The 26719-nt window shown below is 48.9% G+C and overlaps 1 long non-coding RNA gene and 1 other non-coding gene across 2 annotated transcripts; both read right to left on the bottom strand.

Moving 5' to 3' along the window:
• Positions 1–5070: 5070 nt before the first annotated feature.
• On the bottom strand, positions 5071–18126 carry LOC105065610 (uncharacterized). The gene is made up of 5 exons (XR_834966.3): positions 17867–18126; positions 17610–17728; positions 17041–17206; positions 7183–16682; positions 5071–5591 (listed from the first exon to the last, which is right to left on the bottom strand). It is a non-coding gene; the product is annotated as an uncharacterized LOC105065610 (long non-coding RNA).
• On the bottom strand, positions 17387–17573 carry LOC123615628 (small Cajal body-specific RNA 16). The gene has a single exon (XR_006723302.1).
• Positions 18127–26719: the final 8593 nt, after the last annotated feature.

The raw sequence follows: 26719 nt of genomic DNA, 5'->3' as shown, positions 1-26719 counted from the left end.
ATTTTATATTTTTTTAAATTTTTTAATTTTAAAAATTTTTATGGAAGTGTAGTTGATTTACAATGTTAGTTTCAGGTGTACAGCAAAGTAATTCAGTTATACATATACATACTTTTTTTTTTTAGATTCTTTTCTAATATCTGTTATCACAAGAAATCGAATATAGTTCCCTGTGTGCTATCCAGTAGGTCCTCAGAAAATGTACAAGAAATAAATTTGTATGTTTTTCTCCTGTTCGTCTGTCTTTGTCAGGTTAATTTTCAGACTTGGCCAGGGACCCTCAGAGAGTCAAGGAAAACATTTTCCTTCCCTACGTCTGTCAACTTTCATCTCTGATGGATGAAATCTTACTAAACAAAGGAGCTGAAATTGTCTTTGGTGCAATAAAGGAAAAAAAAATTTTTTAATGGAGGTACTGGGGATTGAACCCAGGATCTCTTGCATGCTAAGCATGCTCTCTACCTCTGAGCTATTACCCTCTCCCCAAGGAAATATTGTGAGTGAGGGCAAATGCAGCCTGAGGGGCAGTGCAGCGCAGAAAAATCCCCATGGTCAGTCCTGAAGCTGTTCCTGCTCTAAGCTGCTACCTTTCCTCTGGAAAACTGGATCAGAACATATTTGTACAGGCTCTGATTTTTTTTTTTTTAAATAATCACAGCCTTGGCTCCTGGAGTGAGCAGAGCCAGTGAGTGTGAGCCCAGGCTGGCTTATGCAATCCAGGGATTAGACACACGATAGGAGTGCAAAGTGCTGGAGTGAGTGTAAGGGTCCTTCCAGACAAGCCAGACGGCCACCTCCTCCTTACAGACGAAGACGTTATTAATCACCTGCAATTGCAGATGATAGTTTGCATTCACTCTGCACAAGTGATTTCATCAACTACTCTTTTATCCCACAGGAGGATAAAAGAAGAACTGCCTCTTGTCCCTCGAGAGAGCTGGCATCCCAGACAACGGGGACACCAGCTCCTTTCTGCGGTTTTCCTCCAGTTGGTGCAGGGATCTGAGACTTGTCCTTTCAGGATAGGACAGAAGCCTAGAATTCAGCCATAAGCCCTAAGGAAGGGTGGCCTAGTGATCTTCTAGACTGTTTTTCTCCCCTCGTTGCTGCGGGCGAAGTAGCTCTTGCGACCCTGCTTAGGAGCACGGTAAAGCCAGGGCCGCCTTCATCTCGTTGAAGGTGGTGGGACGGTGACTGGAAGGTACTAGTTATTTCCTTCTCGTTCTAAACCCCCCTGGGACTACACTGCCAGTCAAAGCCTGTGCTCCCTGCATAATAAGACAGGAACGCTGTGCGGAGGCGATGCTAATGGCAGCTAAATATAGATGGCAGCTCCTAGGCGCACCGCCTGCGTGTGTGCCTGCACGCACATTAGAACAATTACGGGAACTCGGAGGCTTCCGCGCTGCGTAATTATAACCTTGACTTGGGAAAGCGTGAAGTTCTCTGGCTGGGGCCAGGGCTCTCCTTATGTTAAAGGGCATTCCTGGACCAGCAGCTGGAAATGCCCTGTCCTTGGTCACCTTTGGACTTGGTGACGCCCAGGGTGGTATTACATAAAGGTGTCCATTGTCACTTGGAATGTGTGGGGCTCAAAGGACAGTCCTACATGGGTGGAGATTAACAGGCCTCATTAGTGAGTCACATTCCTTCCCTTCTCCATCCCTTATAATTAGGGTGTCAGACATCCTTGTTGGTCCCAGTCTCCGTTGATGCCTACTGAGTCAAGGTAATTACTAATAACGCCCCCTTTCACTCTCAGAAGGGACGTAGTAGGTGATCAATATGACGGTCACCGGTTTGTAATCCTCCAGAAGAAGGAGGGCGACAACGCTCCTTGGTGGGTGTGGATCCGAGAGCCAGCCTTGGTAAGAGGGCTCTAGGCTGAACAAAGAGCAGGGAGAAGCAGCTTTTCCACGCCCCTCTAAAGAGCCGTGCCCGCCCCTAATGGCTCGTAGCAGCTGCACACCCCCGGCTGCTGCTGGGGCACCGGGCTGATCAAACTAAGCCAGGGGAGGGGGGAGCCTGTTGGCCTATGCAGGATGGCCAGGCTGGAAAAATCAAATGGTTCCTGCCATCCAGTCGACCCTAGACCTGACTGAGATGAAACGGTCACCTGGCTGCTGACCTCCAAGCCTTCAGGTCGTAGCTTAAGAGAAACGTCAGAACCAGGCTTGTGCAGAGGATACTGGCCCCCTGTGGGACTGGTCTTGTTTGTAGGGTCTTCTCCCCATGCTGGGTCATTTCCAGACCCCCCGTCAAAGGCCAAGTATTCTGTGATTCTACATGGATTCTACATCTACCTGGAGTGATGAGAATGAAGAGGGATGGATGGAATGATAGCCTTATCCTTAAAATATCTCAAAGATCTGATGCCTCCAGACTAAACCCTTTCTCCCCCAACTCCACTGGAACGAAGGACTTTCTAATCCCTCAGCCCTAACGAGTGTTTCTTCCTGCGGGAGGTGGCCAGGGCCAACAGGGGACTGGGTTTTCTTGAGCAGTTTGCTGGTGACAGGCCAACTCCACGGGGAAAATTCTCATCTAGGGCTTGATCTGTGAATTACTCTATAATTCATCAGCTCTGCCTAAAAGCTATAGAACACATCGATCACCATCAGGCTGTCAAAACAGTCACTCAGCTGACGGGAATAACTTATTCGGGCTTTTAAAAAGACCACTCTTTTGCAGAGAGGTTGATTGAGTTTCTGCCTGTGCCCATAAAGTGCCTTTGCATGCAGATTACCACAGGAGGATTTACTGCAGAGAATAAAGTCTGGAAACTTGTTGGGTAGGGGGCACTCAACAGACCCAGAGATGACCAGTTATGGCAAATGAAAAGGATGCCCAAGATTTAACTCTGTAAAGATGGGCAGCGTGGGGTAGGGGGTTGGCCTGGTATCACAGTCCAAAAACCTCTCCTACCCATGGACCAGCCCCCATCACATCCACAGCGTTGGGTGAAGTGGGGTGAGGAATTCTACTGAGTATGCCGTCGGGTCGCTCCTCGGAGGAATGGGAGGAGGTGGAGGAGAGACCCGTGGAATCCCAAGATTGCTTGAACATGATGTTACTGATATAAATATTCGTTTGAATTCCAAATCAAAACTCCTGACTTTTTAAGCAAATAGATACCTGTGCCAGTTCTCCGACTCATAAAGCACAATATGGAAACAATGCTAAAAATGTGAGACTTTAGTTCTGCTGTGTGTGCCCCAGGAGCCAAGGGCTGAAAACCAGGTCCTGAGACTGGCTACCTAAGGACTCCCTGTCCCCGGAGTACACGCCTCTCTAGAACTTTGAGCTTCTTCCACCTGGAAGGTCTCTTTTCCCAGTCTCTGCCCCCTGCAATCCAGCCCCATCCCCCAGATGCAAAGGTCAGGATCAAGTCCTCTTTCCTCTGGGTTCTGGGTCTGTTTTTGCTCACACCATTATTCTAGCTCTCAGAAGATCCTGCCTTGTCTAGGGACCCCCTGACACCAGTTTCCTGCAGCAGCCAGAGCCTAAAACAGCCATGTGAATTTTCATAGGGTTTCAAAATATGTCCTTTTCAGTCCTTTCCTTTCCATTACCGCACAATGAACCGACTTCAAAACAGGCCTTGACCAAGAGGATTTTAGCATCAGTGTTCTCGCTTTGCTCTGCCAAGTACTCTTGGGCACCAGGAAAACACCCCCACGCCATGGCCTCTCCCAGTGCTGGTTTTGTTCCTTTTCATTTAGGAGGCAGTGACTTGTTTCCCTGGGTTTTAAAAGCAAGAGACGACGCTGCTTTGGTTGCAGTAACTCACAGGGTGGTCAGAGCAAAATGTCCCTTTTCTGGGAGGTGAGCAGCCCCACAGAAAGGCGTCAGCCACCCGAAGTGAAGGCCAAGACCCCCCCCATCCCCCTAGCCCACAACAAGTCTGTCTGATTGCTGAAAACACCTGAGCCCACACTTGGCTGCCACAGGACAAAGGACTCCCAGCTTTAAAAACAATCACGCAGCAGCTACAGACACTCTCCGCCTGCCATTTCCAGTGTAAAAAGCCCCCGTTTGCGTTTACCAGTTTATTTGAAACTGGTGGAGGAAAGATCCGTGGAATCCCAAGATTGTTTGAACATGATGTTACTGATATAAACGTTCTTTCGACTTAGGAAGGAGCTGGAAGAGGGGCAGATTTCTGGAGTGAATGGTTAAATTAAGGACTAAAGGTGAAATAAGAACACAGCTCTGTGACTGGGAGCTGGCAGCCGAGGGGAGTATCATTCCTGTGGTTTACAAGCCTCCAGAAGATGCTGTGGGGACTTAATGTTTTATTTGAAGTTTGTGCCTGACTCTTGAATGAAGAGGCGGGGCGGAGGGAGCAGAGTGGCTTCTAGCATCTCTTAAGAGAACGTCTTTTATCCCAGATACCCAGGTGGCCATACAAATGGTGTCGTAAAAAAAGATGTCACTTGGACGGAGGGTGTAGCCCAGTGGTAGAGTGCGTGCTTAGCATGGATAAGATCCTGGGTCCAATCCCCAGTACCTCCATTAAAATAATAATAATAAAAAAATAAACCTAATTACCTCCCTACACACACACACACACACACACACACACACACGAAGTCACTTAGGCGGACAAGGCACGCTGGCCCTTGCCTCTCTTTTCTGCCCTGGGCGACCTCTGCCAATCTTATCTGTGCCCCACATTTAGCAGCCAGGGTCTCTCTCCTGAGACCAGAAAGCATGGTGCCTGGGAGCATTTTAGGCCTGTGGGTAGGAGAAGAGGTTGTGTTCATTATGGCAGAGTCAGGAGCAAGGGATGGTGTAAGGTGGGAACAGTGAAGACGCACATCTCACAAGTCACTCTGTTTTACTCCGTGGGAAGTGCGAGGCCTTAAGGATCCTCACCTGTGAACTGCCGTTTGTCCCAAAGGCAGTGATAACCTCAGACTGGCGGTATTTCAGAGGCGGGTGAGCAGAGAAAGACTCACCTCGGCTGGCGTTTCTCAACTTGTTCTTTGCTGAGTCTGTGACGGCAGATGCGTTTTGCGGTGCACTCAGCCTATGATCCAGAAAGCACCCAGGAGAGGAGGGCTGGCAGGGAAGGCAAAGGGGTGAGACGGGAGACCAGTGCTGACTTCACACTCTCCACTCTCCAAGGTTAAGTGAGCAGGGGTGGTGTGGCCTCTCACAGACACCAGGTGCCCCCCTGGGGAAAGGAATGTGATGGTATCGCTGGCAAGTGACCAAAACTGTTTCCCAAATGTAATTCACTTGTCTCACATATTTTTAAAAGTCCATGGTAAAGCATCCTTTTATTTCAAATGTTAAACTCTAAGGTTTGATCAAAATTTTAAGCAGGAAAGCTGGCTTCTTTCCAGATAAGATTGCTCTGCATGCCTGGCCGGAACAGAAGAGTTTCCAAGGGCAGTGATCTGCTCAAGGCTTCGATGCTTTTTGATTCATCTTTTAAAACGCTTCAGGCTCACGTATGCTGTTAGCTGCCCAGGACTGCCCTGGCGGGAAGACTGACTACAGCTTAGAAAGACACCATCCATATAGACAGCCAGGATTTCATTCTTCTCATCTCAAAAGCAGTATGTGTATTCCCAGGGAAACTTCTGAAAATACAGATGAGGTTTAGGGGGAAGACCCTTCCACTTAGAAATCAGCATTCTTAACTTTTTATTGGACGCCTGTGGTTGACAGAAGGATGGTTCCCCCAAAGATGTCCACATGCCAAACCAGAACCTGTAAGTCAGGTCACGTGGCCAAAAGGAATGAAAGTTGCAGGTGGAATTAACAAAGGGAGATCAGCCTGGATTATCCCAGTGGCCCCACGGGAAAACAAGCGTCCTGCCCTCACCTGGGTTTCAGCTCAGGAGCCCCCAGACACACTTCTGACTCTAGAAGTGGAAGACAGTCCGTTTGTGTTGTGTCAAGCCACTGAGTTGGTGGCAACTTGTTAGTTACAGCCACCACAGGAAATTAATACAGTCGCTTCCAGGTTTTTTCTTTGCACATGTATTTTCAACCCTGCCAAAAACAGGACCATGCTGCACATAATATTTTCAAATAATCTTTCATTGAAGTACAGCATCCAAACAGAGAATCACAGATCCCCAGCTTACAGCTGGACAGTCACAAAGAGAACACTCCTATGTGACCACAGCCCCAGTCAAGAACTCTTAACATGGCCACACTCCCCAGAAGCCCCTTTGTCCTGTATGGAGATTCCTCAAAAAACTAAAAATAGACATCATATGATCCCGCAATCCCACTCCTGGGTAGATACCTGGAGGGAACTCTAATCCGAAAAGAAACACACACCCCAGTGTTCACAGTATCATTATTTACAATAGCCAAGACATGGAAACCACCCAAATGTCCATCGACAGATGACTGGAGAAAGAAGATGTGGTATATTTATACAATGGAATACTACTCAGCCATAAAAAAGAATCAAATAACGCCATTTGCAGCAACGTGGATGGAATTGGAGATTGTCATTCTAAGTGAAATAAGTCAGAAAGAGAAAGAAAAATACCATATGGTATCACTTACATGTGGAATATTTAAAAAAAGGACACAAATGAACTTACCTACAAAACAGAAACAGACTCACAGACATAGAGAACAAACTTACAGTTACCAGGGGGTAAAGGAAGTGAGAAGGGATAAACTGGGAATTTGAAATTTGCACCCCTTGGGGAGTAAAACAAATGTGAGCTGTCTTGATTGTGGTGGCGGTTTCACCGGTATATACATCTATCAAAACTCCTCAAATCGTTCATCTCACATGTGTGTAGTTTACTGCACAGGAACCATACCACAATAAAGGTGTTAAAAAAAGAAGCCCCTTGTCCTATTCTCAGTCACCCCCTCCCCAAAGGAAATCCCCTCCTGACTTGTACACATAGCCTAGACTCCCCACTCAGGAAGTTTATAAATGAAACCACACAGTACGTACATGCTTTGTTTTGGGTTTTTTCATTGAGGTATAACGTACACATACTGAAAAGTGCAAATTTTAGGTCTGTTTTCACAGCTGCAGACCCTCAACAGCCCTGTGGCTCAGGACAAGGAGTACTTCCTGTCCCAAAGGCTCCCTTTCCTCGGCCCAGTGCCTGTCCCCCTCCCCCAAACAACCAGTGTTCTGACCTCCATCAACACAGCATCACTTCTGCCTGGTTTGGCGGTTTGTGTACGTACGTGGAATCACATGGTGAGCTGGGACCTGTTTTTTGCCTTCACTCATCAAAATATAAGCAACTTTCCACTGCACAGCTGTACCATGCTTTGTTTCATCTGTTTCTTCCTTTTGCCTCTGGTTGCTTCCAGTTTGAGGGTAGTTCTGAGATGTAAACATCAAAGATGCAGCAGGCTTCTTCCACCCCCAGAGGCAGGTGGGCCAGCAGTGACAAGCCACGCACACAGCCTTCCGGCTCGGTCATCACACATCGTCATCACCCTCTTCCCTGGCCCACTGCTGTGACAGATCCCTGCGAGACCCAGGCCTCCTGGAGGGCACCGAGGGCCCGGCTGGAACGATTGTTTTCTTACAGCCCACAATCTGGGCCACTTCCTCTCCCTGCCACCCGGCAACCAAGAAGGCATCTCCTCCCCGAGCTCAGTCAGCTCGCGTTCCCCCAGGTCGACCAGCTGCCGTTCAGAGCTTCGTGTCCCAGCTGGGAACTCTTCCCCAGTATTCCTTGGAAAACAAAGACTGTTCCCAGGGAGACCAAGTAAACAAGTCCACACCTCTATTCCGGGTAACGTGACAAGAGTTAACACCTGAAGCAGTTGGCCTGCAGTTGGTTCCAGCTATTGTGTTGTTTGCACAGGAAGTCCGGAAGGGAGAGGGGTAGGGGAGCCCAGCGTATTCCAAGGAAAATGTTTGCAGGCTGACAAATTATGACATCACTTGCCCAAAATGTGCGTATTAGGATATTAGCATCTTATGCACTTAGTTAATGTAGTGGGTAACAGTCTGTTCAACTGTAGTGGAACTGGGGTCTCTGATGGCTGGAAACGAGCAGGTATCAGCACCTGCGGATTAGTTTGTTCCATTTAGAATATATGGAATGGGGGCGGGGGGTGTAGCTCAGTGGTAGAGCCCATGCTTAGCACGCACAAGGCCCTGGGTTCAATTCCCCAGTGCCTCCATTAAAAAAAATAACCTAATTACTTCCCGCCTACAAAAAGAAAAACAAGAATATATAGAATGGTCTAGACGCCCAATGCCAGGCATGAAAAATAAATAATGCAGAAAGGAACTAGAAAGTAGACCTTTCACAGTTGGCTTCACTCATCCCTTTCAGAGGCAGTTAGAAAATCTGACTAAACACCCTTTACTCTTGAGTCATCAGGACTTTTTCTTGAGATGACCACAGCTTTAGCAGAACTGAGATGAAAAGTCATTCGGAAAATGACATGACACGTGTTCTACAATAATTTCATAAAGCTGGGGTCCCTCCCTCTGGGCCTCTGTTCCATTTCGTGTGTGTGTGTGGGCGCGCGCGCACGTGCGGGCAGGCGCGTGTGTGCAGGGGAGGGTGCTCTGCTCTGGTCTGCGGAGTCTCCGTTTGTTCCCCTCTCCCCGCGCTCTGAGCTCCATCCATCTCTCCCCTTCTCCTGTGTCTGCATTAACTGGACATAACAGAGAATGGAAATACCTGATAGAGATTTTGTTTAAAATACTGTTAATATTTTTTACATTTTTTTTGAATGAGACCCTCCCTTCACTGCATGTCACCCTGGGAGTCGGCAGGGCCCATGTTCCAGCCCCAGCGCTCACTGGCCATGGGGCCCTGGCAGTGACCGCCCCTGTGTCCCGGGCCCTCTCTCGGCAAAGCGAAGAAAAGAGCCACCTGGCTTCAGAAACCTGTTTGGAGGAGCCGAGGAGACGCAGGCGAAGCCTGGAGCCCAGCGCCAGGTGCGGGTTAAGCGGGCCTTAGGTGGCAGCTCTTTTAGGTTTAGCGCTCTCTGCCCCTTCCCTGTGGGTCCGCAGCACCGCGGCTGGATGAGTGAGACTCTTCGCCCCTGACCCAGAGTCTTGAAGTCACCGAAACTCCACGTGGAGCGGCTATTTCCTCAAGGAAGCAACTCCCTGACGGAAATTACACGCCTGGGGGAATAAATGAGCTCCTGGAGGTGACACATAGCCACTGCCGGTGTGCAGAGGGGAACTCTGTCACCATATGAGGATTCATGGTGGGGGGGGGGGTCAGCGGCTGGAGAGACGGGGGCAGGGCAGGGGGACGCTCCGGAGCCAGGCTGGAGCCTGAGCCCGCCTGCCCCTAGAGCCAGTCTGCGTCATCTCAGTTTCCTCTTACTTGGCAGGAAGGAAGGAGACGGTGAGTGAGTTCCTTGATTTGTACCAAAATTAGAAAAGAAAAAAAGGCAGGTTGGGAGGAGGGTACAGCTCAGTGGTAGAGGGCATGCCGAGCATGCATGAGGTCCTGGGTTCAATTCCCAGTACCTCCACCCAATTACGCCCCACCCACAAAAGAACCTACTCATTAAAAAAAAAAAAAGGCAGGTTGAGGGGATCCAGAAAATTTTGTTGTTGTTTTCTTTTCTGACCCCCTGCCCCACCTTATATGCCTAAAAGCAGAACTTCCCAAGAGAATTCAACTGTCACAAATCCCCTCCCCAGGCTGGGATGCAGACCTGTGCAGGCAGACCCCTATCCCTGGAGACACCCACGCGCAGATCAGAATCCCCCAGACAGACATAAAACTGCCAGAACTCTCCTCTATTCTTCTAAAGGCCCATTTATCTATCCTAAAAGCCCTTTGTTTCCCCCTAATGTCCTCCTTCCCTTCCCTTCCCCCTTCCCTTACTTTTGGGGGGGGGGGTAATTAGATTTATTTACTCTTAACAGAGGTAGTAGGTGTAAAACCCAGAACCTCGTGCATGTTAAGCAGGCACTCTACGCGCCGCGCTGTCTTCCTTCAACGCTGCAGGCTGTTCTTAACACTTTAGCTTCAGGAATCAGCCAGTGTGGACGAGGGCAGGTGCAAACGAACAATCAGAGGCACAGTCCTCCCTGTTGAAAATCAAGGAGACCCCCCCCCGACCCTGACTCCCTTTTCTTCCAGAATTTCTTCGTCCTCAAATGTCTGTAGATCTTTGTCGTGGTTGAACAAGTCTCTTGCAGATCCCACGACTCTGGAACGTTTGCCCAAGGGCCAGAGAGCCATGTCCTTGAAATGAAGGGTTGTAGCCACTTAGCTCTTTCAAAGGGCAAGACCACTCTCTGTCTTTGCAATTCCGTCGGCTGCGGCCTGTGGCGCTCCTGACATGCTGGAGGAATGCCTAGTCAATAGCAGCGCTGTTTTCCTTCACGTCTACCTTTGTGGGGATGTTTTCTGGGTTGTGACAAAGCTTCTTTGCTTGGTCACACGTTACTCAGGCTCCTGGACCTTCTCTGAGGCCCATCTGCGCACTTCCCTGTAAAATCTGGTTCTGCTGAGTCAGTTTAGCCAGAACCACTCGCCTCCCTCCATATCTAATTAGGTTTCTCGTCCTTCACCATTCCAGGTGAGGTCTGAGCCCCCTGCCCTGCCTTCAGCAAGAATCCTGTTAGGTCAGTGCAGCCAGAACCCCCTCCCGGTCCCCCTGATGTTTCCTCTGAGTAATTTTCCATCCACCGACCCTACCCTGCTCCCTGGCTCTGAACTCCCGCGTTGCCCACGCTGTACTCGGAACTGAACCCAGCCGTGTGTTTACTATGGTCTCCCTTCCTCTGCCGAGGAGGAAGGAATTTTCCTCTACCCTTCTAAGTCTAATTCTTAGACCAGTCAGAAGAACCCACACGAGACAGATGAACACGAGAAGAATCCAACAAAACTTCCAGTACCTCTGTGCACCGCAGAGACCCAGAGAAACCGAGCAACTCGTCATAGCAGCCGAAACCCTCACCTTAAACACCATCTTCAGCTGAAGACAAAAGGGGTGGGGTGGCAGCCTGGGACCCTAAAGGGGAGGAAGGCAACTGGCTTGGAGATGGTAAAGCAAATGCTGGTTGGGCCCTGCGGAGACAGAGAACACAGCGAGGAATTTCAACAGACTTTGCAGGGTCCTCTCTGTCTCCACCCCTGGTTCACACGCTAGTGATCTACCGTGATGCTCCCTTCCCGCAACAGTCCTCCGCCCACATGCTTCAGGCTGTTAGAGGGAAGGTCAAAGGCTCTGTCCGATCTTGGGCCTGATTGTTTTCAGCTGGAAATAATATGCATGTCGAAGAGACGCTTTTTCGGTTGGCAAGTTTTGCTCCCCCACACTACTGCGATAATCCTGAACAAAATTGGCTTTTTACCACTTTAACTACTGTCCAGCTCAGGTTTTTGACAGTTGGGAGATTTTGTTTTTAATTCTGTTTCCTCAACACGTGACTACACAGTTTTAAAGCAAAGAGCAAGGACGTCCTTGAGTGTTTATCGCTGCCTTCTGCTGCACCCACTGAAGTAGGAAGGCCTCCCTGGACCCGGCTTCCACGTAGCCGCAGAGGCCCAGGTGCAGACTACAAGAATCGTTGCCCCTAGGGGTGATGCTGAGAGAGTCTTCCCCGATACAGGATGTTGGCCCAAAGGAATAAGGTCATTTGAGTATAAATACCGCGAGGAATCAACTGTGCATGTGTGGTACAAGGTAAGCCTCCACTTAACCCTGTCATCCGTGAGAAACGTACACAGCGACTAACAACGTCCTCCCTCCCTCCCTCCCTCAAGGTGTGGTACCCAGACCAGCAGCACCTGGGCGCTGGAGAGAAAGGCAGGGGTCCAGGCCCGCCCCAGACCTGCGGCCCCAGAATCTCATCTGACAAACCCGCAGGGGACTGGCCCGCATTGTTTAGGAAGCGCTGACCCAGGCAACACTCTCATCTTTGTTCCTAGAACAAAAGTGCAACTGGATGGGCATTCTTGACCAAGTCAGGTATTTAACTTAAACAGGTAGGATGTCCCTGCCAAAAAGAGGGACTCTAAAAAAAACCAAACCAAAACAAAAAAAAACAAACAACTGGCCTAAATCAGGCTTGGAACAGAGGCTCTTAGCCTGATATAATTCATATCCTCCTTCTGGGAAGAGATTGGCATCCCTGATAAAATTAATAAAGTTATCTGGGAAACCGGTTACCTACCCACCCAGCTGACTGTCAGAGCCTTTAGCCAGTGTTTCTTTTCGTATTTAGCCTAAAAATGATATTTTTAAAAAATCCCTACCTAAAAATGAACTAAATTGGCCCTCAGGGGCCTCTCCCCTTGCGTACAAGATTGCAACAAAATTTTGTAACATATATTCATCACAAAATTCTCTGGAAAGTCTTCCATTTCACCTAAAAAAATTGAATGGGTAGATTATTAATGTGGTTGACCTCGTGTCAAGTTATGCTGAGAGGCTACCATAAATGTGGGAAGGATCACTGGCAAGAGGTTCAAACAAAGCGCAGCCAAAGAAGCAAAATGTCAATGAGGGGAGAAAGTAAAAAGGCCACGCAGAGCCCTTCTGCACATTCGCAACAGGGTCGCCTCTGAATGATGGAAACAGAGAAGATACAGGGTAACTGCAGCAGAGGATGGAAGCAGGGGCAGGTCGCGAGCGCTCAGCCCGGATCCACTGGGAAGGCAGGCAACAGGCAAGGACTAGAGGGGGTGGTGGGGAGTCCAGAGATCAGTACACACATGGGCTTTTCAGAAACAGGGGGAGGAGTGAACCAGTGCAAAACCCTGCCTGTGCGGAGGGCTGTGGGAAGCAGGGAACTGCTGTTTAGTGCCAGCCTTTGAGTCCTATCAACTTAAAAAAAAATTTTTTTATTTGGGGGGAAGGTAATTAGGTTTTTTATAATGGAGGTACTGGGGATTAAACCCGGGACCTCATGCATGCTAAGCAAGTGCTCTACCACTGAGCTATACCCTCCCCATCCCATCAACTTTTAAAACGAATGCACTATTTATTACTTTAGGGAAAAAAAACTAAGAACAAAAACACCAAGCAGGGTTTACACATATCTAACGTGACCAGAGGAAGCGAGACCTTTGTCATTTTGACTTCTTAATCTCCTCTTTTTATCTCCCCCCATTAACTTTCCAAGGGGCAATTAATTTGCAAGTAATTTGAAACAAAGGTGGCCCACGAGCAAAGGGGATTTATGGGAGCTTTCCCAGAGACTCATCACGGTAACTCAGCCTAACAGATGACAACCCATCAAAGTTTACAAATGCGCACAAATGCTGGGCGTTTGATAGGAAGAAATTGACTCGGCAGGGACGGCAGCAAACAGGAGTCTTACTTGGACTCCATACAGTGATCCAAACATCCTGCTGACGGCGGCTGCCCTTCTAAAGCAGCGTTGTGTGTTGTGTAACTGGCACACAACTGCACGGCTGACAGACTGGAGACACGCGAGCTCCCCCTGACTTAGCTCCACTTGAATTAAATTTGCAACAAAGACCTAGTTTTCTGCTGGAGCCACAAAACTGATCTGAAAAAAACATCAGAATGACTAATTGTTTTCGATGCATTTGTTATGTGTTTCCAACCCCAACAGGCCTGTACATTGTCAAGATTACAGGGGAATGTACTTCGTGTAGTCCTCCTGATGGTAATGTAACGATTTAAATGACACATTATCTACTCTGTTGAAAAGACAAGTACACAGTTCCTCCCGGGGGGAAACAGACAAGAAAACAATCACAAAACATGGGGAGCCCTACGGTGGAGGTGAGCACAGGCGGACAGAGACCCATCCCTGCCGCTGAGACAGGCAGACATTCGAGCAACCTCTGGCTTCGTCTACGAGGTGAAGGGCACAGGGCCTTCATGTGTGAAGAGGGTCATTTGTCCCAGAACTTTACTTGTCATATCTAAACATTTGTCCGTGTCACTCATCTCAGGACATGGAAGTTACAGTTCAACAGAGCCAAGAGTGAGAGATGCCGCCAGCTGCCAAGGGAAAAGTAATGCTCCCAATGCACAGAGCTGGTGTCAGCTCAATGTGCAAATTTCTTAGCACAAGAACAGGAAATACTTCTAATGTTAACTACTTTATTAGGAGGGGAAAATGGTCCACTACTCTGAGTAAAAGCCAAAGTCCCACAATTCCTTACAAGATCCTGCAAGACCTGATCCCCAGGCCCCTTCAGTCCTCCTCATAGGGCGTTCTTGCTCATGGTCTATTATTCTGGCTGCTTCTGCTGCCTTTGCACTGGCTGTTCCCTCTGCTTGGGATGCTGTTCCAGGGTGTCACATGACTTACTCCCTATTTCAGGATTTTGCTAAATTAAAGATCCAGGCCCTTCCCAGCCACCCTAACTAAAACTGCCCACCTCATACCCCACTCCTTCCTACCCCAGTTCCCTTTTTATTCCCCAGCACAATTGTGATATCCCACAACTCTAATGATTTCTGTCTCCCGGGCACTGGAACGTTAGCTCCCTGAGGACAAGATGCCTCTGCTTTGCTCCCTGTCTTGGCCTCACTTGGCCAACATTTGTTTAATCCATCAGAAAGCTGTCAACCAGGTTCATAAACCAAATGTGCAATATTCTACTTAAAATCACACCTCCAGAGTTGTGATTCCTTCTCCCCCGCCAAATCAAGGGCACTTTTCTAGCAGACAGTAATCAGCGATCTGAACCACACTGGTTTTGTACAAACGTCTTTCAGTCTTAATCTGTTCCTTTTAATTTCAAGCATGAGCAACGTTCTGGTCAGAGATGCTTCTAAACCCTTAACACACCGTCTGGGACCTCAAACACTAGTATGTGTTGCACTGGATTTCTCACCAAAGAAAATCTTCCATGCTGAGTAGAACCACCTGTTGTCACTGGGAGTGACTCTGGACAGAAAGCTGCATTAGAATATGCTCTGGTCTCCAAGTGCCCAGCCGTGTCCTATGACCGAGTTTGGTTCAACTGGCCCAAGACATGATAAGTATGTCCCAGGAACTGCCTGCAGCTGGGACACCCTGGCAGATTCCTAAGAGCACAACCCTGCAGATTAACTTTCTGCATAATTTTCTGGTGAAATAAGAGCTTGGCTAAATTAAAACAAAACAAAACAAAGAAACAAAAACCCCCAAACCCAGAAAACTTTGTACCAAGTTACAAGAAAATACAGCAGTCTGGTGTAGGAGTCCACCCCCTAGTGGACAAAGAAAGAAGTTCAAAATCTTGGCCTGGCAACTGTTCTTTGGCTCAATTTTTAAGTTTTCTGCTTTGGGCCGTTAAAAACAACTTCTTAAGAGTCCACACGCTTGATTAACCACGGCTACTATCAAAACACCATCTTTTTGAAAGTCTGGACTCCTGCCTGCTTCAACCCTCTCTTACACAATCCAGAGGAACGTCGTAAGCCCTGAGGCCCATCCCCGGTGCACACAGCCTACCACGCACTCTGGGGAAACAAGCCTGCCGTCACCACACTGTGACCAGCTGGGGTCGACTCCATGAGGGGGCTGGAGCCGCAGGAGCCAGAGTCGCTGGGAAACATTCCAGGAGCCACACCCAGGAATCCACTGGCTCCATGAAATGTTCTCACGTGTCTCCTCCCATGGGTTTGAGGGCTCCGTCCATCACCCGCTCAGGCACCCGGCACACCCACTGTGTGAAACCAAGAACACTCACGCCCTGTGCTGCAGTCACAGACAAGGGCCGGACAGTCAATGTTCAGACCCAGCAGCCGGAAGCAGGACAGGACGCGAAGAGAAGCAGGTATCCCGGGGATGCGTGGGCTTCCGGGGAAGACGAAGCCTCTCTGCCCGGGAACAACCACTCTCTTCTCAGCACCCCCTTCCCTGCTCCTGGCAGGCTCTCTGTCCTAGGAAGTCCCAGACCAACCCAAGGGGACTCCCAGGGGACACGAAGGCATGGTCCTTGTTCACTGTCAGAGTCCAAAAACATCCTCAAAAATCACACCGGCTCTGTCAACGTGAACTTCATTCGCTAACATCTTCCATGCTACAAATGACACGCTACTGCCCAGAGGGACCCACGGCTAATGCTTCCCATTAACTCAGCAAACCAAAGGCTGGATCAACTCCTGGAGGACAGTCCGCAGACACGGAGCCCCGGGGCTGCTTGACCAGACTGACATGGGGACAGACAGACAAGGACCCGCCCACGGCCACAGCGAGGATGCCGACACCCGCACTCCGGAGAAACACCATGTAGAAGAACAAGGCAGCGCCCGGGCACGAAAGCTCTTTATTCCAGAAATACCCACATGTACGCTTTCCCCAGTACACACCCCATCTCAATACAACGGGTTCATTTAGGCAATTACTGCAGCCTCTCCCTCTAAAGACAAACACACACGGGGAAGTGCAGGTCACCGTCCTGTGAACTGTATGCCCTTGTGAGTGGCCCCAACAGGAAAACTAAAACGGTAAAAAGTCAAGAGCCTGGAGCAGACCCCTGCCTCGGCGCTGGGGCTGTTTCGCTCACCCTGAGGCAGGCAGGCCTCTTCTTGTTGGAAGCAGCATCTGTAAAGACCCCAGAACTTTCAGACGCCGCAGACCCCTAGAGGTTTCCAGCTGGATATGCTGTGAAAATGCACTGAAAATCCGAGGGAAAAGGGTAACTAACACTCACAAAGGGACAGCTAACTGGTCCATTGTGCTCCTATGAACTTTACCGAACCCTCACAAGTGCCACCCGGCAGGAGTCACCGTCGTCGTGCAGCATACACCAATCTTCCAGGAAACTCACCTGCAAAGGAAGCACTTGTTACCAGTTTCTACTCTACTGCAGCGAGTCTGAACGTTCAGAGAATTTAAAACTGTTAGCACAATAAAACACCCTCCCAAATCTAAAATCTACCTTCCACCCAAAATACGATGCAGACAGTGCCTGGCAGTGACCAACCAGTCCCCTACTCCTTCCAAGTCTACAAGCTTCATGCCAAGGACTTCCTAACCCATCGCTCCTGGCACACTCGGACATCTGCACACCACCATGTGGGGCCTCCCTCAGAAACCTGCCCATAATGGGCACCATAAACCTGAACTCTGACAAAGCACCCCCAAATTCACCACCAGCCCATTCAGTCGTACATTTTCTCCCCTACCTGTTGCCGTGGTGGTCTCCAGTTTGGTCCCAAGCCTTGAGGTCCCCACCTCCTCTGAAGCCTCCTCTCATGCGTCTGGCCTTTTGTCACATGTCTTCTCAGCTAGGATGGCTCCCTTCTGTTGTCCAGGCACTTACTGACATCACCCCAACTGGGCTGTAGCTCCCTGAGAACAAGGGCTGTAACTGTTCTGTTCATCTCTGTATCCCTAACAATCAGCATGGTACCTGGCCCAAGTTTCAAAACATATTTACTGAATAAAACAAGTCACATTAACGCTGTTTATAGGCTTTTGGAAACGACCTGATCTCTGATCCTAACTACAGTGGTCTTCCTGCAGTGAACGTTCTGTTTGCAGTATCATACATGATCATCAGACGGCTGCTAGAATGTTCACACCTGTTACTGCAAATTCAAAACCCAGGGAAACGGTCTCCTGGGAATTTACTTTAGGTCAGGGTCGGGCTGCCTGGTACAAGGTTGCACCCACAACTGGGAGGGTTCAACAACACAGGAGCCTCTCCCCAGACCACCGGCCTCAGGACCCTGCGTCTCCGTGCTTGACATACCTGGATCCCCCAAACTGATGTCACTCCGAATACTGTCACCGACGAGGAGGCGAAAACCAAGGCTGCAAGTCTTCATCCAATCGCCGGGGTCTGGAGAGCTCTCCGGCTCGGTGGAAACCCTGGGGAAAGGGAGATACAATAAGCTCTGGAGGGTGAGTCTCACTGGATGTTTACACACCCCGGAAACTCACGAAGGCCACCCCCAGCCGGGGAATCCAAGGCTCTTCTGCGGGGCGGGTGCCTCGACAGCCCCTCACCCCGACTGTGGTGCCTGCGTTCGGTCTCCTCCGTCCAAGCCCCAGCTGCAGTGCGAGGAGCGGTCCTTGAAGTTCGGGCCCGCGGAGCTTCATGACGGCCCAGCTGCGGCCCAGCGTCACCCTGCGGGCCGGGGACCCGCCACCCCTCGGCGACGAGAGTGCATCTCTCGGACAAGAGCGCGCCTCCCGGACAAGAGCGAGCACGTTGCCGGGCTCTTCCCAATCCCCGGGAAAAGCCGCCCCGCACACGCACTTCCGGGCGGAAGTGACGGCTTACCATAGAGGCGGCAGCTAGAAGATCACCCTTAGCTTCGAAAACTGGGTCCTCCAAGGCCGCCTTAAAGGGGCCGCAGTCGCGAAATGGTGATTAATGGGCACGAAAGCCCTGGCGGGAAGGGGTGGGCCTTACAAGGGAAGTCGAAGGCCAACTGGGTGCCTGGAGCCGAGCGTGAGCTAGCCCTTTACTCCTAACGCAGCCCAGGATCACGCCTGCTTTCCAGGTGAAGAAAATGGTGCTGCAGACAAGAGGCGCTCCTTTCCCAAGCCTGGCCAGCCGGGTGGCCATCGGCCCTCGCCTTCCTACGTTGGAGTAACAAAGCGGCAGTCTTGCGCTCTGGCTTTAGGGAGAGCAGACCCTCTCTGGTTAGCCACAGGCCCCTCCACTCCGTATCGCATCACACCCTCTGTTCTTCACATTTATAGTACCTGCGGTCCCAGGAGGGTGTTTGAATTTGTAACTTGGGGTCTCCTGGCTGAAAATCCCAACTTACTGGCATTTAGATCCTTCCGAATCTACACAACATTGTAAACTGACTATAACTCAAAAAAAAAAAAAAAAAAAAAATCCTTCCAGGGGGAGGGTATAGCTCAAGTGGTAGAGTGCTTGCCTAGCATGCATGAGGTCCTGGGTTCATTCCCCAATAACTCCTCTAAAAATAAACCTAGTTACATCCCCCAACCAAAATAAAATAATTAAAATAAAATCCTTCCAAATCTAGCCTCATTTGCCACCACTCTCTCCCTCCCTCAATTATAGGGAACTTCTCAGCATGCCCGCAAACACCCAACCCCGCCAGCCTCATCTTCCCACCCGAGACGACTGTTGGAGCCAAGTCCTGAGGGACAGTGTTACCAAGGCAAGTTCACATGCCTGCCGCACTATGAGGCCAAGCACACTGAAACGTTGGCGTTTGGAGCAGAGAAAGGTTTACTGCAGGGCCGAGGAAGGAGGACAGGGTGCCTCGTGCCCAAGAAAACCTCAAACCTCCCCGAAGGGTTTCAGCAAAGCCCATTTAAGGCCAGGCAAAGGAGAGCACAAACAGCTCGTGCACAATTCTCTGACTGGTCGATGTTGAGGGAACATTATCAACCCCTGGGAGCCAGAAGGTCTGAGGGCCATGTGTTCGCCATCATCAAGTAGTTCTTTCCTTCCCATTGGTGGTGGTTTTAAGTATCTGAAAAACTCAGGAAATATCCATGAGATCCATGGGTCCTTCAGAGAGGAGCTGCAGCTCTGACCCTGGAAGGCCGCACAGGGTCCTGGTCCGTTACAGCAGGATTTGTCTTTGCACATGTTGCTCCTCTGGCCTGGAAGGCACCAGGGCGCACACCTGGTCCTCTCTCACTCCAGGTGCTGAGTGAGGTCAGAGGTGAGGCCGTCTGTCAGGCTCTGTTTCACTACTTCCCAGGTGTCTTGACTTCATGGGCCTCTGTTTCTCTATTAGTGAGAGAAAAAAGACTGGACCAGGTCCCAGCTTTCATTTATCAGGAAAACTTTTTTTTTTTAGATGCAATATCTTTCAGAAATCCAGTAGTTAAAACATGAACTTTCTAAAACCCAACAACAGAAAGACAAGAAACCTCCCGTAAAAATGGGCAAAGTCCGTTCTCTGCACAGTGATGCTAATGATGTGTTCAGTGTGGCTTGAAGGTCGGTGATCAGAAACCACTACAAACTGATTGGATGCAAATCCTCATAGCTCCTTCCTAGAATGTCGGCCCTGCCTAGGTGTTCTGCAGCTTCCTAGAAACTAGTCATTCACTGTAAATCTCTTACTGAAATGTGTATTTTATTTAATGTAAGTATATTTTGGAACAGATTTGTAATTTGTACGATTTAATGCTTTTGTTATTTTTTTCTATTCTCATTTAGTTTGTATTTTCATTGTATAGAGCAGACAGAAAGATGTTGGGTCATACAACTCTTGAAAGGAAATACAAAGAAAGTATGAAAAATACTTTATTCATTCTGTCCAAATGCAATGAGAATTTGGCTTTTAAAAATCAGCTCTTGTTTTCTAGTGCAGGTGGAGCAAAGATGTTTCAGGACCCGTTGAAGCTAGATCTGGATGATTTAAGAAAAACAGGGAGAGGTAGAGCTTAAATGGTAGAGCACGTGCTTGCATGCACGAGGTCCTGGGTTCAATCCCCAGTATCTCCATCAAAAAAATAAATAAAATCTAATTACCTCCAACCCTCCTCCCCTGCACAAAAAGAAGCAGGGAGCTCTTTCCCACATGCTGCCCTGAGGAAACGGGCCAGAGGCCAGCCGAAGGCCTGGTGTTTCCGCAGGGGTCACGGGCTCATGAGCCAGACCCTCGTGTTCTGGGGTGCAGGAGCGAGACCTCAGGAATTGGCCCAAACAGTGTCTGATGCCACTGAGACTGCACCTGTGGCCTCCTGAGCTTGCTCCGGTCCCAGGCCTGTCTGGGGGGTGAGTCTCTAGGCCTCGGAGGGCCGGAAATCAGCAGCAGCATCTCGCCAGCCTCGGTTCAGTCCAGCGACTTCAGAGTAAGGACACCGAAGGGAGCCAGGTGAATTTACTCCAGCCTTGGACTTCTGATCCAGTGAAATCAAATGCAGAATAAGTGTTTGTATGGTTTCAAAAAAAAAAAGGGCAAAGGACTTGAATCAACATATCTCCAAAGAAGACATACCAGTGGCTGAAAATCACATGAAAAGACATTCAGTGTCCTGAGTCATGAGGGAAACGCAATCACAACCACAATGAGATACCATACCTGCCCACCAGGAGGGCTGGCATCAAATATCTGAAAATAAGGAATGGTGGGGAGGATATAGAGAAATTGTAGCCCTTGTACATTGCTGGGGAATGTAAAATGGTGCAGCCACCGTGGACCATCGTTTGGAAGTTCCTCAAAAAGTTAAACATAGGATTATCATGTGACCCAGCAATTCCACCCCTAGGTAGTTACCCCAAAGAACTGCAAATAGAGACTCAAACAGAAGCTTGTACACCCGTGTTCATAGCAGTTTTATTTACAAAAGCTAAAAGGTGGAAACAACCTGAGTGTCCATCAACAGAGGAGTAGATAAACAAAATGTGGGCTATGCACACGGTGGAATACTATTCAGCCAGAAAAGGAACACGATTCTGACATAGGCATGGACCTTGAAAGCAGTGACAGAAGCCAGGCAGGAAAGGCCCCACGGTGTGTGATTCTGTTCACGTGAACTGTGTAGCCCAGGCCACTCTTAGGCACAAAGTAGACTAGAGGTCACAGGGCTGGAGGAAGGGTTATGGAGTTTCTATTTGGGCTGATGAAAACATTTTGGAAGTAGATAGGGGTGATGGTTGCACAACATTGTGAATATACTTAATGCCACAGACTGTACATTTAAAAATGGTTAAATGGTAAGTTTTATGTATGTTTTCCCATAATACAGTTTTTTACTAATTAGAAAAAGTGATTAAAATAGCAACTTCTATGTTATTTCTATTTTAGCACAATGAAAAAAAAATGAGAAAGTGGATAGAAGGTCTTCCAAGATCCACTTTTTAAATAACAATGTTGTGTTATTTTCTGGTGTACAGCATAGTGATTCAGTTAAGACTGTCTCCTGAAAGTTTCTGCTGTACAGCACAGAGAACTACGTTCAATATCTTGTAACAACCTTTAATGAAAACGAATATATGTATGGATATGCGTGACTGGGACACTGTGCTGTGCACCAGAACTTGACACATTGTAACTGACTGTACTTCAATTAAAAAAAATCAAAACAAAAGGACTGTCTCCTGGACTACCATCCTCAGTTTGGTTCACATAAAACCCTTTTCTATTCCTATTATATATTGCGTATTGATTTTTCCCCTCCACACAGCGTAGATCTGTTTTGTTTTTATTTTGAATAGGAACAACAATTCTCTGTTTGTTTGTTTTTTGCAGAATCTCACCAGTCTACATTGTACTTAAGTCATGTCGTTATTGAACAACTTCAACTGGCACAGATATGTTTGGGAACAAATCCAAGTGGCTTTGGGGAAGGCTTCGCTCATCGAGTCGGAGCAGAAGCCTGAGTCCTCCCAGGGAGGAGCATCAGCCTTTGGCGTCTGAGTTTCCTGGAGAGCATGAGGACTTTCCTAGAGGACCAGAGCCTTGGAGGCGGGAGTCTGGTGAGAGAGCTTCCTGCTGGGCTGTTTTTGTCACCCCCACCAGAACCACTTGGAGTGAGGAGGGACAGTTCCCCAAGGAAGGGGGCAGGAACAGCACCGGGAGAGAGGTGCCTGGGCAGATACCGGTGGGGAGGGGGGCTGCACCCTGGCCCCTGCTGTGCTCTTTGGTGGTTACTGTTGACAAAAATTAACCAATGTCCATCTGAGGGAGAAACAGAGGATTTTATTTGAGCCAACCTGAGAATTATAAGGCGACCGTCCCAGGAAGCTCTGAGGACGGCTCCGCGTGTTAGCAATTGAAAGCACAATTATATGCATTTTTGAGACAAAGGATCACACATCAAAATGACACGCTGACATTCTACACCACGTTCACCAAAGAGTCACGGTCCAAATCTGCAGGAGGCAAGCAGTCGGTCACCATGACCCCTGACGGGCTCGGGAAAGAATGTTCTCTTCTAAGGAGTTACAGTGCTGGTGTCTGAAGAAGGGGAAAAAATTGTTCTTTATGGAGGAGTGGACACCCCTGCCTTTGAGGAGGTCCGGTTAACGTATACTTGCACGTTAGGGAGGGCCCAACACAGGGCAGGGAGGGCCCAACACAGGGCAGGGAGTATGTTTACACTTACATTTTCTTGTCAGGCCTCAAAAACATAAATTCTATTCCATCACGGCTGTTGGCAGCGCTGCTGACCGCAGGCGGGGTCAGAAACGAACCAGCCGGCCTGGCAGTTCTGCTCGAAGGCCCACCCTGCCTCTCTGCGCGCTGCGGGGCACCATCCAAACTACCGTCTTCCTCCGTTTCTGTTTCTGTTTCATTGGATTAGCAAGGCAGCACAGACACACACAGACCGCGTGCCCCTCAGTTTAAGGACCTGCGCCCTTGATCACCCGGTAAACCATGCAAGCGTAAAGCTCCTTCTTGATTTCTCGCCCAAGTGAAGCGATGACAGTTCAAGAGCCACTGTATTTTCCTGTGTCTAGGTGCCGAAATCCTTATTAGACTAGGCTGTGCACTCCGTGAAAATCAACCCTTTCCCAGGAACCTCCAGAAGGAAGCCGTGCCCTGGACGCCTGGATCTGTCACGCTTAGCTTCCAGGGAGTTTGGGAAGTGCAGCCTTTAACCAGAGTGTTCCTGCGGCCAGGGAGGGGAGTGGCTCTTGGGAGGGGTCTCTGCCCAGTGTCTTGCAGGGTGTTTGGAGAGCTTGCCTGCAGATACCAGGGCCAGGCGACAGCTGGCACTCAGAAAGTGACATTTGCTGCAACAGCAGACGTGCTTCTCTGTCTTTCTTTTCAAAGCGCCCCCCTGAAGGCCAAGCACATTTATATCTGTAGCAGGAGCCTTGCAGACCTGCAGTGATTAACTGATTTTCAGGACCTTTTACTTTGATTTCACAAACAACCTCATCACACAGTGACACATCTCGCAGAAGTCATGACTGAGAATAGGGAGCAGGCTTGGCGTGCTGCCCAATGGTGAGCTGAGTGATCTCCGCTTGTCTTTTGTCCTCTTGTCGGTCTAGTGGCTCCCAGGGGCCCAGAGGCCCGGCAGAGCTCGCTCACCCCTCTGGGAGGCTCTGGGTGTGCTCACTCAGGTCAGGGGGCTCAAACAAGCCCAGGATTCAGCAGACAAGTGCTGCTGTCCGTACCCACGTGGCAGGACGTTTCCCTTTGGAATCCAGAGTCCGAGAGTTCGAATGCCACGGTGTCACGGGGAACATGTGCCTTTGTACCTGACACCCCCAGCGCACCCCCTTTTGGAGGAAGGGAACATCCTGCCCTGGCTTTGAGAGCTTAGCCCCATCCCACTGCTGCCCCCTCCCACCTCATCAGCCATACGGCAGGGGAACACTTCCAACGTGCCCTATCTCCTCCCCAGCACAGTCACTCAAAGCAGGGACCATTACTGTCATCTCCATTTTGCAGATGAGAAAACTGAGGCCTGGAGGTTAGGGATATGGAGCTGGCAGGTGGCAGAAGCAAAATGTGAACCCAGAGTGGGCACTCTCAACACTACATACCCAAACCCCAAGCCCAGCTCTGGAGAAGTATTCCATGCAGGGCTGCTGGATTGAGCAAATCAAGACAAAACAGGTTGCCCAAGTTAAGTTTGAATTTCAGATAAACAAGGAATTTGGTTTTTTAGTTAAAGTATGTCCCAAATAGTGCGTGGGATATTCTTAGGCTTAAAAAAATTCTTTGTGGTTTATCTGAAGTTCAGATTTAACAGGGTATTCTGTATTTATTCGGCAACTCTAATTGCAAGGCAGAAGCCACTGGCACAGCTTTGGGAGAGGAAGTGGCCGAGGGACAGGGAAGCTACCGCCAGCATTACATGGATGCGCAAAGTAAGGGCCAGGATGGTCTGAGTGCCTGTGGCTTTATCATTTGGAGAACAGGCGTATCAATCCCCAGCTACAAGCTCTCCCCAAGCAAAGGCTGGGCAGCGTGTGGCCAGTGGTTCCTGAAGAATTGTTTGCGTGGTGGAGCGGAAGGTAGTGTTGGGAACGCTGGCGTAGGGGGGCAGAAGAGACCAGGTGTGTTGGATTAAAGGGCGAGGTGCCCACTGGTCCACTGTGGATATGGTTTTCAAAGAGCCAGCCCGAGGTCCTGCAGCCGCAGCAGCTGGCAGAACCCATCAAGGAACCGGGGCCAGGAAGTGAGTCCCCCTATGGCCTTGATAGCTCTGGGCGGTGTTGGGCCCAGGCTGCACCTGTACCCTCGGGAGTGCAGGCAGATGGCAGGACACCGAGGAGCCCTTGTGTGCAGGAACTTCCTGCAGGTTTGTGGGCCGAAGCCCCCTTATCACCCCGATCCTCTAATAATGAAAGCTACCTTGTCTTCTGTGGGTGGGGCTGGGGCTCTAACCACTTGACCTCCTCCATCAAAGCCTCATTGAACCCATTTTACAGATGGGGATGTGGGGGCTCAGAGAGGTTAAGTAACTTTGCTGAGATCACAAAGCCAGTGAATGGCAGAGCCAGGGTTTGTTTTTCTTTTTTCTTTTGGACATTTTAATGGAAATTTCTTTTTTTGAATTTTTAATTTTTTAATTGAAGTATAGTCAGTTTATAATGTGTCAATTGGGGCATACGCATAATGTTTCAGTCACATAAACATACATACATTCCTTTTCATGTTCTTTTTCATTATAGGTTACTATAAGATACTGAATATAGTTCCCTGTGTTGTACAGTAGGCCTTGATGTTTATCTGTTTTATATATAGTAGTTATTATCTGCAAATCCCTAACTCCCAATTTATCTCTCCACTCCCCCCTTTCCCCTCTGGTCACCATAAATTTGTTCTCTATGTCTGTGAGTCTATTTTGTAAATAAGTTCATTTATGTCATTTTTTTAGAAACCACATATAAGTGATATCATATTTTTCTTTCTCTTTCTGGTTTACTTCACTTTGTATGATAATCTCTAGGTCCACATATGTTGCTGCAAAATGGCATTATTTCATTCCTTTTTATGGCTGAGCAGTATGCCACTGTGTGTGTGTGTGTGTGTGTGTGTGTGTGTACGCCACATCTTCTTTATCCAGTCATCTGTCGATGGACATTTAGTTTGCTTCCATGTCTTGACTATTGTCAACAGTGCTGTCTAAGCCTTTGCTTTTAACCACTGAACAACAGACCACTCTTCTTCATAAGGCTGGGGAACCAGGGAGAAAGGCTTTGAAAGGGGGAGAGAGAACACTCCTCTCTCACCAAATGAAATATTCCTGCCTGGGTTTGGAAGAGGCTCCCTCCCATGGACACACTTCTCAGGATACACTGAGGTGTATAGCGGCTCAATTGGCCTCAACTTACATCTTAGATCAACGAATGAAATGTGAATCTCTGGCTCTACCCCTGAAACTAACATTGTAAATCGACTACACTTCAATAAAAAGTAAGAATTAAAAAAATGAAATTTAGCAAGGGGGCCCTATCAGCCCATGCAATGCTCTTCCTGGGAACACCTGGCCTCCCCTCCCTGAGGGGAGAGGGTCTGACTTCAAACCTGCAGTGCTAGGTGTGCCTAGGAGCCCCCACAGTGATGGAGGGGGGCCCCTCTGCCCAGGTTTTGGTGGCAACTTTGGAGGAAGCTACTGGGAAGCCAGTTGGGAGGGGTGTGACATAGCCCACAAGAGCACGTGTGCCCAGCTGAGCATCCTTGGTTCGGTTCGAATCCCAGGTCTGACCCATTCTCTCTGATGAGAATTAAAAGCGAATTAACATGTAAAGCAGTAAAGCATGGGAGGAGGGTATAGCTCAGTGGCAAAGTGTGTGCTTAGCATACTGGGTTCAATCCCCAGGACCTCCATTTAAAAAAAGTAAAAAGAAACAGGTGAAATTAACTTAAGTAGTATATTTGATTTAATTCAATATACCAAAAATACTGTTTTAATACATAATCAAATAAAAATTAATAATAATGAGAGATT

This window comes from Camelus bactrianus, chromosome 16 (assembly GCF_048773025.1).
Source record: "Camelus bactrianus isolate YW-2024 breed Bactrian camel chromosome 16, ASM4877302v1, whole genome shotgun sequence".
Lineage (NCBI taxonomy): Eukaryota > Metazoa > Chordata > Mammalia > Artiodactyla > Camelidae > Camelus > Camelus bactrianus.
Note: the sequence above shows the minus strand (reverse complement) of the source record. Positions and strands in the feature narration are given on the sequence as shown.